We start from the raw sequence: 15,457 nt of genomic DNA, 5'->3' as shown, positions 1-15,457 counted from the left end.
TTCCAAATCCCACCCACCTCCCCTCTGTCGGAGTATTCCAGCAAGAAGGAACTGAGCAGGTGGCGGGTCGGCAAGGACCTATATACACCGCCATAAAGGAACCACTCCAGGGGGCTCTACCGCCGACCCAACAGGTACCACTAGATGAAAAACCTTCCGATAATCATGCACATGGAGCACGCACACCTAATTGGAATGGACGTGAGCAACACATCTTGAAGAACAACAGTTACAAGAGGTAGGTAACCGTTTTTTCTGTTCCTTCCCTCTGGGGCACCTGGCATTGGCCAGGGTTGGAAGACTGGATACTGGGCTAGATGGACCTTTGGTCTGACCGAGTGTGGCCACTCTTATGTTTGATTTTTGTTTTTTAAGATTACATTTAGAAAATATATATTCATGCGAAGGGACTGAAGTAGACACTTTTCCAGCACCCCTCACATATCTCTCTTTTGGGAAAAACAGATTAGCTCTTGGGATATAGAATAGGGTTTGCAAAACTGTGCTCTATAATAGATAGTTACTTGAATTTCCATTGGACAGCTCCATATTCAAAGGTAGTTGTGACCTTACGGAATGATGCTTTTATTTTTTGAGGGTGAGGGGCTCATTATAGAGAGGAAGTACAGGAACTGGCCAGCTAGTACAGCTTTGGGGAAGCTGAAATGCAGAAACAGTGAAATGATTGTGCTGAATGTCCTCCTTGACATTGGCTGGGGCAATTAGTGCAAAAAAATGCTTTTTATCTAATTTTAAAAAATCTTTGTTTTTTCTTAAAAATGATAAATGAGACGTTTACATCATCTCTCCAAGCCAAAAATTGCACCATCTCCTGCTGCCAGCAAACAGATCAGGGGTTTCCGAGCTGTTCTAATTGTTTCACTCCCATTGACTTCTGTTCTTGTGAGTTGGCAAAGTCAAAACACACATCATCGGAGTATGTCAGGAAGCAGGAGCTTTTAAAGTTCAACCAGAGCCCCACCGTTCATGTGTCCTGTCCTCTAAAAGAAAGAATCTGGCAGAGAGAGGAGAGGGGAATTGCACATATATCCCAATAAAGCATCCCCATCATAAGACCAAAACTTTCAAGAAGGTTATGTGCCTTTACATTTCATGTAATAAATTTATCATGAGCTTTTGCCATATCAAAATCCTCTCAGATTGTATGAAGTTATAACAATATAACAATATATAGCAATGCCGTTAGTTTGTCATTAGAAGAACATTTATATTTCAAAGGTTAGATTACGTAAAACATTTTGAATCCTAAATATAATGCGTTTTTTCTTGTGTTACCAGCTTGTTTCATGCACTGAATCATTGGCTATCTCAGTATAAATGTCTGGCAGCAGATGGCAGTAAATGCATGAAGACAGTCATTCAGTATGGTGAATATATTATGTCCAACCTTCTTTGTTTCAGAAAGGTTTACTATCTACTTTTCTTCTCATATTGTTCTTAATGTTATTCTTGAATCTCAGCATAGTCCAGACTCAATATTGAATATCAGAAATATGAGAATAGTTATGCTAACAACATACTGGTATTGAACACAGTCTATTTTCAGGAAGTCCAGCATTTATAATGATAGCTCCCATTATAGAGCTAGTTATATCAGAGCTTTTGTTATAATCTCCTGTTTTTAGTTCATAATCCCTGAAAATTTCAGGTCAGATGTCCTTTATTTTTTTTTTTTAAGTTTGAGTAATACTTACTTTGCTATGTTTGCCTTCTAGAAAGGTACACACACTGTACTTCTCATTTTAAATAAATACAATTTTTTCTCACTGCTTAAAAATAATCTGAACTCCACAATTTGAAATGCTCAAAATGGCTAATATAAAATCTGTTATACATGTGCATTAGTAAGTTTTATTAATGTTGGAAACTAGTATATTATATAGGATTCTCAATAGTGAACATCATAGGTAATATCAATGTAGAAAATGTGTGGTGAAAAAACACAGCCTATAGACAGAATTCAGTGCAGAAATGAATTCTGTATTGAAATCCTTCTGCTTCATGCAAAGCTTGCTGAACAGATAAACTAAACAGATTGAGCTCTTGAAGTCTCTCACTTGGAGGCCTTATCTCCTGCCCTAGAATAATTTTTGTGACTCTTCTGTACGCTCTCCAGTTTTCAACATCATTTAAAAAATGTGAACACCAGAACTAGATGCAGTATTCCAGTAGGGGTCTCGCTAATAGCGTATGCAGAGGTAAAATCACCTCCCTAACTCCTGCTTGCTGTTCCCTTGTATATACATCCAAGGATTGCATTAGCCCTTTTTGTCACAGCATTGCCATGAGAGCTGATGTTTAGATGCTTGTCCACTATGAATCCTAAATCCTTTTTCTGAGTCGATGCTTTCCAGGATACAGCCCCCCCATTCTGTAGACGTGGCCTGCATTCCTTGTTTCTAGATGCCTAACTTTACATTTGGCTGTATTAAAACATACTTTGTTTGGATGAGCCCAGCCTACCAAACTATCCAGATTGCTCTGTATGACTGTCCTGTTTGGTGTGTAGAAGACTGTTGAAATTATTACTTTGAATGACAAGGATTTTTCTGGTTCTGCTTGCAAGGTAGGGGACACTGTTCCACAAATTTTAACTCTGCAGCAGTTTTTCTTTGGCTTCTCTGGCTGGCTTCCCGGCTCTTCCTGCATGGTTCTTTCCTTCTCAGACACAGACTTTCAGACTAAATCTTCTTCTCTTTCCACCGACTGACTGCTCTGCTCTAAGTATCTGGCTTTATATACTGCTATTTGCTCTCAGGTCTTTGCCTGGGCATGTTTTTGCACATGCTCACTGTTGCTGTTTCCTTCAGAATTATAACACTGCCAACCCCTACACACACATGGCTTTTTGCAAAGATGCCATCTTAGAAATTCTGGACTTTCTGTCAATTGACTGAATTTTTCACCCTATCTTAGTACAGAGCATGCTCAAGGTCTGCAGCATCCATCTGAGGGTGAAGTGACTATTATTTATTCAGAATAAAGATTTAGGAAGGTAAAATGGAGACTGGAGAATTTCTCTGGTAATACCTAGAGGTCCCACCCCCTAACCCAGATTAGTTATTCAGTTTTATTAAGGTGCAGGGTAGGCAGGGCCTTGCTGAAGCTGTCCTCCATGTCATATCACCATGAACTTCTCCATGATAACTCTCATAGGAAAGAAACCAAGATCACATTTTAGGACCCTTGAGCTGAATCTTGGCCACTTCATGTTGAGCTTTTTCCCCTCTGAGCCTTTCTGGGAGCCCACTACCCCCCAAAATTCAAGTTCATGTCTATTTATGATGACTCCCACGGTGTCGCTAGAGGCATTGTGGATAGAATCATAGAACTGGAAGGGACCTCAAGAGGTCATCTAGTCCAGTCCCCTGCACTCAAGGCAGGACTAAGTATTATCTAGCCCATCCCTGACAGGTGTTTGTCCAACCTGCTCTTAAAAGTCCCCAATGAGGGAGATTCCACAACCTCGCTAGGCAATTTATTCCAGTGCTTAACCACTCTCAGTTAGGAAGTTTTTCCTAACGTCCAACCTAACCTGCCCTTGCTGCAATTTAAGCCCATTGCTTCTTGTCCTATCCTCAGAGGTTAAGAAGAACAATTTTTTCCCTCCTCCTTGTAACAACCTTTTATGTACTTGAAAACTGTTCTCATGTCCCCTCTCAGTCTTCTCTTCTCCAGACTAAACAAACCCAATTTTTTCAATCTTCCCTCATAGGTCATGTTTTCTAGACCTTTCATTATTTTTGTTGCTCTTCTCTGGACTTTCTCCAATTTGTCCACATCTTTCCTGAAATGTGGCACCCAGAACTGGACACAATACTCCAGTTGAGGCCTAATCACCGCAGAGTAGAGCGGAAGAATTACTTCTCATGTCTTACTTACAATACTCCTCCTAATACATCCCAGAATGATGTTTGGTTTTTTTGCAACAGCATTACACTGTTGACTCATATTTAGCTTGTGATCCACTATGACCCACAGATCCCTTTCCGCAGTACTCCTTCCTAGGCAGTCATTTGCCATTTTGTATATGTGCAACTAGTTGTTCCTATCTGAGCCCTGGTCTACACTAGGACTTTAGGTCGAATTTAGCAGCATTAAATTGATGTAAACCTGCATCCGTCCACACGATGAAGCCCTTTATTTCAGCTTAAAGGGCTCTTAAAATCGATTTCCTTACTCCACCCCTGACAAGTGGATTAGCGCTTAAATCAGCCTTGCCGGCTCGAATTTGGGGTACTGTGGACACAATTCGACAGTATTGGCCTCCGGGAGCTATCCCAGAGTGCTCCATTTTGACCGCTCTGGACAGCACTCTCAACTCAGATACACTGGCCAGGTAGACAGGAAAAGAACCGCGAACTTTTGAATCTCATTTCCTGTTTGGCCAGCGTGGCAAGCTGCAAGTGACCATGCAGAGCTCATCAGCAGAGGTGACCATGATGGAGTCCCAGAATCGCAAAAGAGCTCCAGCATGGACTGAACGGGAGGCACGGGATCTGATCGCTGTATGGGGAGAGGAATCCGTGCTATCAGAACTCCGTTCCAGTTTTCGAAATGCCAAAACCTTTGTCAAAATCTCCCAGGGCATGAAGGACAGAGGCCATAACAGGGACCCGAAGCAGTGCCGCGTGAAACTTAAGGAGCTGAGGCAAGCCTACCAGAAAACCAGAGAGGCGAACGGCCGCTCCGGGTCAGAGCCCCAAACATGCCGCTTCTATGATGAGCTGCATGCCATTTTAGGGGGTTCAGCCACCACTACCCCCGCCGTGTTGTTTGACTCCTTCAATGGAGATGGAGGCAATACGGAAGCAGGTTTTGGGGACGAAGAAGATGATGATGAGGTTGTAGATAGCTCACAGCAAGCAAGCGGAGAAACCGGTTTTCCCGGCAGCCAGGAACTGTTTCTCACCCTGGACCTGGAGCCAGTACCCCCCGAACCCACCCAAGGCTGCCTCCTGGACCCGGCAGGCGGAGAAGGGACCTCCGGTGAGTGTACCTTTTAAAATACTATACATGGTTTAAAAGCAAGCATGTGAAAGGATTACTTTGCCCTGGCATTTGCGGCTCTCCTGGATATACTCCCAAAGCCTTTGCAAAAGGTTTCTGGGGAGGGCAGACTTATTGCGTCCTTCATGGTAGGACACTTTACCACTCCAGGCCAGTAACATGTACTCGGGAATCATTGTACAACAAAGCATTGCAGTGTATGTTTGCTGGCGTTCAAACAACATCCGTTCTTTATCTCTCTGTGTCATCCTCAGGAGAGTGAGATATAATCCATGGTCACCTGGTTGAAATAGGGTGCTTTTCTTCAGGGGACACTCAGAGGAGCCCATTCCTGCTGGGCTGTTTGCCTGCAGCTGACCAGAAATGTTCCCCGCTCTTAGCCACAGGGAGGGGGGAGGGTTGAGGGGGTAGCCACGTGGTGGGGGGAGGCAAAATGCGACCTTGTAACAAAAGCACATGTGCTATGTATGTAATGTTAACAGCAAGGTTTATCCTGAAAGAGTGTAGCCAGTGTTTTATAAAATGTGTCTTTTTAAATACCGCTGTCCCTTTTTTTTTTCTCCACCAGCTGCATGTGTTTCAATGATCACAGGATCTTCTCCTTCCCAGAGGCTAGTGAAGATTAGAAAGAAAAAAAAAACACACTCAAGATGAAATGTTCTCCGAGCTCATGCTGTCCTCCCACACTGACAGAGCACAGACAAATGCGTGGAGGTAAATAATGTCAGAGTGCAGGAAAGCACAAAATGACCGGGAGGAGAGGTGGCAGGCTGAAGAGAGTAAGAGGCGGGCTGAAGACAGGGCTGAAGCTCAAATGTGGCGGCAGCGTGATGAGAGGAGGCAGGATTCAATGCTGAGGCTGCTGGAGGATCAAACTAGTATGCTCCAGTGTATGGTTGAGCTGCAGCAAAGGCAGCTGGAGCACAGACTGCCACTACAGCCCCTGTGTAACCAACCACCCTCCTCCCCAAGTTCCATAGCCTCCACACCCAGACGCCCAAGAACGCGGTGGGGGGGCCACCGGCCAACCAGCCACTCCGCCACAGAGGATTGCCCAAAAAACAGAAGGCTGGCATTCAATAAATTTTAAAGTTGTAAACTTTTAAAGTGCTGTGTGGCATTTTCCTTCCCTCCTCCACCACCCCTCCTGGAATATCTTGGTAGTCATCCCCCTATTTGTGTGATGAATGAATAAAGAATGCATGAATGTGAAGCAACAATGACTTTATTGCCTCTGCAAGCGGTGATCGAAGGGAGGAGGAGAGGGTGGTTAGCTTACAGGGAAATAGAGTGAACCAAGGGGCAGGGGGTTTCATCAAGGAGAAACAAACAGAACTTTCACAGCGTAGCCTGGCCAGTCATGAAACTGGTTTTCAAAGCTTCTCTGATGCGTACCGCGCCCTCCTGTGCTCTTCTAACCGCCCGGGTGTCTGGCTGCGCGTAACCAGCAGCCAGGCGATTTGCCTCAACCTCCCACCCCGCCATAAATGTTTCCTCCTTACTCTCACAGATATTGTGGAGCACACAGCAAGCAGTAATAACAGTGGGAATATTGGTTTCGCTGAGGTCTAAGCGAGTCAGTAAACTGCGCCAGCGCGCCTTTAAACGTCCAAATGCACATTCTACCACCATTCTGCACTTGCTCAGCCTGTAGTTGAACAGCTCCTGACTACTGTCCAGGCTGCCTGTGTACGGCTTCATGAGCCATGGCATTAAGGGGTAGGCTGGGTCCCCAAGGATACATATAGGCATTTCAACATCCCCAACAGTTATTTTCTGGTCTGGGAATAAAGTCCTTTCTTGCAGCTTTTGAAACAGACCAGAGTTCCTGAAGATGCGAGCGTCATGTACCTTTCCCGGCCATCCCACGTTGATGTTGGTGAAACGTCCCTTGTGATCCACCAGAGCTTGCAGCACTATTGAAAAGTACCCCTTGCGGTTTATGTACTCGGCGGCTTGGTGCTCCGGTGCCAAGATAGGGATATGGGTTCCGTCTATGGCCCCACCACAGTTAGGGAATCCCATTGCAGCAAAGCCATCCACTATGACCTGCACATTTCCCAGGGTCACTACCCTTGATATCAGCAGATCTTTGATTGCGTGGGCTACTTGCATCACAGCAGCCCCAACAGTAGATTTGCCCACTCCAAATTGATTCCCAACTGACCGGTAGCTGTCTGGCGTTGCAAGCTTCCACAGGGCTATCGCCACTCGCTTCTCAACTGTGGGGGCTGCTCTCATCTTGGTATTCATGCGCTTCAGGGCAGGGGAAAGCAAGTCACAAAGTTCCATGAAAGTGCCCTTACGCATGCGAAAGTTTCACAGCTACTGGGAATCGTCCCAGACCCGCAACACTATGCGGTCCCACCAGTCTGTGCTTGTTTTCCGAGCCCAGAATCTGCGTTCCACAGCATGAACCTGCCCCATTAGCACCATGATGCATGCATTGGCAGGGCCCATGCTTTCAGAGAAATCTGTGTCCATGTCCTGATCACTCACGTGACCACGCTGACGTCACCTCCTTGCCCGGTATCGCTTTGCCAGGTTCTGGTGCTGCATATACTGCTGGATAATGCGTGTGGTGTTTAATGTGCTCCTAATTGCCAAAGTGAGCTGAGCGGCCTCCATGCTTGCCTTGGTATGGCGTCCGCACGGAAAAAAGGCGCGGAACGATTGTCTGCCGTTGCTCTGACGGAGGGAGGGGCGACTGACGACACGGCTTACAGGGTTGGCTTCAGGGAGCTAAAATCAACAAAGGGGGTGGCTTTACATCAAGGAGTATTTCAGGCAGGACTTCACGGAGGGTTCCAATAAGAAATGGTGCACCTAAGTTATTGTTCTTATTAGAACAAGGAGGTTAGCCTGGCCTCTGATTGATACATGGCTAGATTTACCTCGCTACACCTTCTCTGTGAGTGACTGCAGTGTGACCTAGAGGAATGAGTCCCCTAGATGGGGGAGGAGGCAAATGAGTACAAAACAAATCTGGTCTCTTTCTTGTTTTGATCCACTCCATCTATCTTTTACATCTTTGGCTGGCAGCAGACGGTGCAGAAGGACTGCATGCCTCCACATCTCATGGCTGCTCGGCAGAAGACGGTGCAGTAGGACTGCTAGCAATCCGTATCACCTGCCCGCTCACCATAAGACAGTTCAATAGGACTGACTGCAGGACTAAAGAGAATGACCTCGTCAAGTCACTCCAAATTTAGTCCCTGTGCCCATGTCTGCCTAGGCGCTCCCGGCCGACGTGGCCAGGAGCACCTCGGACATGACGAGGACGGCTACCGGTCGTATTGCACCGTCTGCTGCCAGAAGGCAATGGGTTGCTGCTACTGTGTAGCAATGCAGTACCGCGTCTGCCAGCACCCAGGAGACATATGGTGACGGTTACCTGAGCGGGCTCTATGCTTGCCGTGGTATGGCGTCTGCACAGGTAACTCAGGAAAAAAGGCGCGAAACGATTGTCTGCCCTTGCTTTCACGGAGGGAGGGAGGGAAGGGGGGACTGACGATATGTACCCAGAACCACCCGCGACAATGTTTTAGCTCCATCAGGCATTGGGATCTCAACCCAGAATTCCAATGGGCAGCAGAGACTGCGGGAACTGTGGGATAGCTATCCACAGTGCAACGCTCCGGAAGTCGACTCTAGCCTCGGTACTGTGGAAGCACTCCGCCGAGTTAATGCACTTAATGCACTTAGAGCATTTTCTGTGGGGATACACACACTCGAATATATAAAACCGATTTCTAAAAAACCGACTTCTATAAATTCGACCTTATTCCGTAGTGTAGACATACCCCCAGAGAGTAGTTATCAGTGGTTCACAGTTATGCTGAAAGGGCATAACGAGTGGGGTTCCGCAGGGATCAATTTTGGGTCTGGTTCTGTTCAATATCTTCATCAATGATTTAGATAATGGCATAGAGAGTACACTTATAAAGTTTGCGGATGATACCAAGGTGGGAGGGGTTGCAAGTGCTTTGTAGGATAGGATTAAAATTCAAAAGGATCTGGTCAAACTGAAGAAATGGTCTGAAGTAAATAGGATGAAATTCAATAAGGACAAATGCAAATTACTCCACGGAATGATTTTCCAACCAGTTATGCACCCATCTTATAGTAGCTCCATCTAGGTTGTATTTTTGTATTGGAGAGAGAATTCCTAACTTCCCAGTTAGATGCATTCAGAAAATCCCCATAGATTTTAAAGTTCTGATTGGGTAACCCCCTAAACTCCCCAGTCTCAAGGGGTTGTGCTGTTGCACCGGAGGGTAAATACCCATACTATCACAGCTTTCCTGTGTTCCAGCCTACTTCAACCGGGTGATTCCTGCCTGAACCCATAACCTCAGAATTACGTTACTAAGGCTGAAAGGGTAATGCTTTTGCTGTGCACAAGGAAATATGCTGTTTCACCCACTCTTTAACATATTTTTAATGAAATGTTGATACGTGGTATTTGTGATTTATAGGGGGTTCCCCAAATTGAGCCAACACTGGCTTGGTCTGTGCTACGCTGACCCTTGGAGAAGGAGCCCAGATTGCCAAAGTGTGTGGTGGGTCGATTAAATCAGAGGGCTGGAGAGGGCAGCACAGGTGGCAGTGTTTGCCGAGGAGTCCAAGTGCTCTGTGTCACAGTGAGGTTACTGTTAGTCTGTGCAGGGTGGTGGTGTGGGACATTTGACAGGTCTGATTGGATGCGATCCTTGAGATCCATATGCACTCAGCCCATCTGCTGTCCTTGCTGGCTATTCAACTAGTCAAAGTCAGCAGGAGTTTTCAAAAAAATGGACAAAACAAGTTTTTTTGTAAAACCACAAGGAATACCAGGATAGGTCCTGAAAATAGAGCATCTTCTGGTTTTTAGGGACATGTGGTCATCCTACTTCTAAAACACAAGCCCTCTCTGCAAGGCAGCTATCTGCATGGACTCTGGCTGTTTGTTTGAATCTTCAAGTTACTCAATAGCACTTGGATGGTATTTCTTAAAACCACCCTTTCTTGCTGCTGCTGTTTATACCCTGTTCACCCTGGGACACATCATTAGGGATTTTTAATCATTGTATGTTATTTTTATTTTCCTTTTTCTTCTGTTCAGAATGTCACCCTAAATTGAAATGGTTGGATGAACATTTTCAGTGCAAACAGTTTAAAAACAGGTGTTTTAACTTCATCTTCCCCTGCACCCGGCGAGCCAAGCTTCCTGCTCTGTTCTATCAGCAGCAATCTCCAGGGGCCCTTGGCTGGTCCCAGGAACTGTCTTTTTGGCTTTACGTGGCACTGGAGGAGCAATTGTTTTGTGCAACAGTGCAGAACATTTATGCTCAAGATGACTTTTTAAATACAAAGCAGAATGCTCCAGTTGCAGCAGCATCACAGAAAAATTTCTCACAGAGGTTGTCCCTAGAAAGTGCCCTAATGAGAGCTGATAGCTCAAACAAAAAGCCTAGGGCACCAGGAACAGGGAACTGAAGGTAGTTTTGCAGTTCACTCTGCCCCTGAGTTTCCCAGGAGAGCACACATACCTTTATCTCTTCAACATGAATACCCTATATGTACTCATTTAACAGCATGTGGTTTATGTTTTAATGCTGACAGTGGTTCGGAGATTGCACATACGAATGTGTTCAGAATGGATGTTTTTCAGGGAAAGTAGCACCAGGACCTAGGAGGGTTTTTTATTGTTATAGTGGGGGTTTTGTGCATTTGGGAACGCAGGCAAAAATGACAGTTACTGAAGTTTGTCGTCGTTTTCTAGGAAATACCCTGGAATTGTCACTTTAAGTCCTATAGCTATGACTTAACCCATGTGATGCAACTCTAGTGTGATGTGAGATGGCTATATGAAAACTAAGGTTAAAAACAAAACAGCATATTTTGAGGTATCTGTATTTTTGGCAAAATGCTGTATCTCCACTTGCCATAAAATTAGTTCTCAATTTTTTTTTTAAATGACAGGGGACAAGATTTGGCCAATCTGGAGAACTCTTTACAAGAGGTCGATGATAGATAGCATGAGGATTTATATAACAAAAGGTTTTGGCCAGAATTCTTCCTCTTGGATGACAGCTTCCAATGATGTGAAGAGGAGTTGCACCCATGAAGCTGAATACAGTATATGAGCAAAGCCCCTTGTTTCCATTTTGGGCAGATTGTTTGGATGACTGCACTCGTTTCTTCTCCTTCGCTGAAAACATCGGATATAATCTTTCAGATTCTTCAACAAGTCCATGTTAGCTGCACGCTGGTCCATTTCAGGATTCACATCCAGCAAAGTTTCAGAGGTTGAAAATGACCCATGACATCCTAATCAACTTGATCTAATGGTACATGTGAGCTAATTTTGTGTCAACAAAGCTACAATATTGTGATCATATGGTGATGGGTAGAAATATTAGATCACCAAGTCTACCACCCTCGTAATGCAAGAGAGTTCTCAACAGATGACATATCAGACACAAAATTAATATGATTGGAAGTCAGTGGGAATTTGGCATTTAGCTTCTATTTGTGCCTCTGAAAATCTTCCTCTTTGTGTGCATAGAGGAAGTAGAATCTTTTCTCAATTTTGCATTTTGTTATTTGACAAATTATCCTTAAATACATTTTTATATTTTTGATCTATTGCTCATTGTGATATATTTGCATTTATTTAATTATTTAACATTTAGCAGAAGCTAGTCTTTTATTATTGAATTATTTAATAAAAGCAAAAAGGGAGCCCTAAACAACCATGTTTGGAAACAGGACCTGATACGAGAGAGCAATATGAAAAGTGAAATATTACGCGGCTATATCTGTGTGGCAAGTCATAGAACAATATTTGATTTAAAAAAATTCAGCAGATATTGAAACCTAAAACCAGCTTCTGTAAAAGTACAGCCTGTCTCCAATTCTTCCCTAGAAACTAATGACATCAAATATTTGTTACTTTATCATATCTGTAGCCTTGATGAGTTTGTTGTTTATGTTTGTGTGATTCTCAGTCTCTGTACTGTATTTTTTAATTGTTTTATCCTTGTATTCTTTTAAAGTGCTTGTAATTACATTGCAGTATCATTTCTCCTTTGCTTCTATATTTTTTTGAGGCTGCTAAAGGAACAAAATGGTGTTACAGCATTGGTGATATAGCAAATATGGTGGCAAAATTAATTAAAATCCATTTTTATTCTCTAATAATCTCAATGTTTGTTATTGGCATGCTCCTATATAGAGTTACAGACAAATAATTGCAATGCTACTTCCCACCATTACTAATATATCGGTTATCACTTATGATAAATGCAATTAAGGATGCATCTAATTTACACACAAAAATCTGTTGAAAGCTAAAGCATTTTAGAGTAAATGAAAACCAGGCAATTAAAATGTTAATTATGGTCAGAAAAGTAACTCTGTAAAATGATGTTTTGGTGTCTATAACTATTTGATCACTTAAGTCAAAGTAAGATTTTTCTAACTGTAGTCTTACCAAAGTGTAAGTTTGCAACTTGTTTTTCCATTTTGCTTCATACCTTATTGCCAAACATCGTGAACAAAAGGATCCTGCAATCAGTGCTTAGCTGGCAATTTTCCTGATGGTGCCTGCTTTTTCTTCCCCAGCTCTATTGTCTCTGAAGCAGTGCTGACAGAAGTAAAAATGTGTTTTTTATCTTGTTGGTAAACAACATAGATATTGCTGGGGAGATATACAGGCCTATATCCTCCCTCTTGTGTGTCCAAAGGCAAAGAATGGGAGGGCTGACCCTCCAAAGTGTCTGGGTTTGGGGTGGGGAAGAGGGAGTATTACTTACCTGTGATTCTGCTTCTCCAAAGATCACAGTCTGATTAGAAGTCTCACTCTTGGGGCTTAGCTTCTTAGCATGAGAGACAGGAACAATTCCCATGGCTTGGATTTGATTCCTCTTTCTGACTGAGGTAATTGCAATCCTGCAAGGCAATCTTTGGTCAAAGGTGACTCATAAACTACACTTGCTGCACTATACTACTACTAAATACTAGCCTAGAAAGTGTCAGCAAATTTGGAGCCTCCTCCAAGGCCTTGTCATACCATGACAGCCTCGACACACCCTACCTGCATCACCTGCTGTACACCCAGGTCCCCTCCATAGTTAGGGCCCTACCAAATTCATGGTCCATTTTGGTCAATTTCAGAGCCATAGGATTTTACAAATAGTCAATTTCTTGGCTTCAGATGTTTACATCTGAAATTTCAGGGTGTTGTAACTGTGGGGAGCCAAAAGGGGGTTGTGGGATTGCCACCCTTACTTCTACACTGCTTCTGGTAGGGGCACTGCCTTCAGAGCTGGGTGGCTGGAGAGCAGCGGCTGCTGACTGGGAACCCAGCTCTGAAGGCAGCGCAGAAGTGAGCCAGTGGAGCTTCTTGCAGCTGGCGGAGGTTTCCTGAGGTGGGTCTGACCCAGCCCCAGGAGCGGCCCCTGCAGGGGAAGAGGAAGTCCTGTCCCTCCCCAGCCTGGCCAGGATTAGCAGCTGGAGCCTGGCACACAGTAGGAGCCCCCCTCCCCTACAGTAGTCAGATCTCATAGGGGAGATCAGATTTCATGGTCTGTGACATGTTTTTCACGGCTGTGAATTTGGTAGGGCCTTATCCATAGTGTAATGGAATGCTAAATTGTATTAAACTGTCTTGCCACAAGTGACGCTGTGTGTATTCATACCTTATTTAAGCTAACCTCAGTCAAACCTGGCAGAGAATTAAAAGATCTCATGAGGAGCACATCTGGAGTGTGCCTCACTAAAGAGGAAGCTCTGTAGCCAGTCCATATCTGGTACAAGAAAAAAAACACACAGTGTGAGAAAGCCAGGAATGGCAGTAGCTGATGCTGAAGTTTGCATCGTAACGTGTGATGTTTTGGGAGGAGAACATCCCAACAAGAGTAGAGATTGTTCCTTGACATTCCCCTCCATGGCCAGTCATGCCCCTGGTTCCTGTGTACAACACTGAATATGGAGGGCTGCAGACCATTTATGCAGTGAGAAGAAACCTGTACAGTTGCTTTTGTTCTGCCATGCGGCCCACTCAACTTTATGTTCTGAATTCTTGCTCCCATCTACACTGTGATATGGAGGGGCATGTATAAGCTATGGAAAAGAGTTAAAACATTAAAACTAGGCTTGGAAGGATTAGATTTGTATCAGTAAATGTCAGCAAATATCAATTTCACCCTACACATAAATCAATGGAAATATTTTTTCATTGGTGATCATTGAAATTTACAGAGAGGCAAAATAAGAAAAATGCTGCTTGAGAATGTATTAGAGTTTGATGTAAGGATATTTACTTTGTATATTTTGACGTGATGTTGACATTTCGTGTTTTAGCAGTTAAAAAGCTTTAACTTTTTGAATCTCAGCATCTACTGTCATTAATTGATTATTTTCTAGACCCCTGCCCTCCCGTTAGTTCCTGCACCTGTGAAAATTTAAATCAATAGAAATACTGTCCTGAGGAAATAGCAGTTTTCTGGAGTTTCTGGTGATGAGATGATTTTACAGCCCACTATTTTCCCCCTCTGGCTGAGGTTACTCTAGTGGGCCTTGCTTGATCTCTTCTTAATGGTTGCCTGAACTCCTTACATAGAGGTTAGCCAATTTCTGGTTCTCCCTCTGAATGGGTAGCCAGCCACATTTGCTTTTCAAGAGCGACTGAAATAAGAAGTTTTCAGTGCCACCAAATGAACCCTAAATTTGGTATTTAAATAGGGCTGTCTCCCTGAATCACTCTAACACTGACTAGACACATTGGACTCTAGTCCTCATTTGTGTTATTACTATTGTTGTTTCATATAAATCAGTCTCCACCCAGTAGAAGAAAAGAGATCCAATTGAACAGAGTCCGGCCATAGTAAAGGCTAAATACGAACACACAAGGATGGAATTGTAGCTAAAACAATTTGTGGCTTTGTCACAAACTTCCTGTGTACCATTGGGCAAGTCACTTAATCAATCTGTACCTCAGAAACTCTCACTGTAAAATGGAATGATGATGCCTTTATCTCTCATCTATTTTGACTAGAGCTGGCCAAAAATGGACATTCTGTACCTCGGGGGAGCACCCTGTAACCCCCCATATTCATCTGTATAGAATTGTGATATTAGATATAAAGCATGCCTTGTCAGGTATCAGGGAAAAGGTTATGATCTTCTGAAAGTCATTTCTCTATCCATATATGTATATCATCAATACATGTGACGTTATGTGAATGTGTTGTATGGTTATCACTAAAACATACTGTAAGTTGGGGAATCAGCCAGAGACAACAGCAAGGAGAGTAACCAACGCCTGGTGGGGTGTCAACAGCCATTGTCCAGCAGGGGAGCTACAATTCAGTGACTCACCTGCATGAGGCCACACCAGGGGGATTGCTCAACTTTGCCTGGACACTCAGCAATGCACCCA

At 43.9% G+C, this 15,457-nt stretch overlaps 1 protein-coding gene across 1 annotated transcript in view; it reads left to right on the top strand.

Moving 5' to 3' along the window:
- TMEM67 (transmembrane protein 67) overlaps nucleotides 1–12,205 on the top strand; it is an 84,339-nt gene extending 72,134 nt beyond the window's left edge. Inside the window, exon 29 of the transcript XR_006288434.1 lies at nucleotides 10,996–12,205. The gene's annotated coding sequence lies outside the window, so the exon portion shown is untranslated. The remainder of the gene's footprint in view (nucleotides 1–10,995) is intronic.
- Nucleotides 12,206–15,457: the final 3,252 nt, after the last annotated feature.

Source organism: Chelonia mydas, chromosome 2, assembly GCF_015237465.2.
Source record: "Chelonia mydas isolate rCheMyd1 chromosome 2, rCheMyd1.pri.v2, whole genome shotgun sequence".
Classification (NCBI taxonomy): Eukaryota; Metazoa; Chordata; order Testudines; family Cheloniidae; genus Chelonia; species Chelonia mydas.
This window is presented reverse-complemented; position numbering and strand designations above follow the sequence as displayed.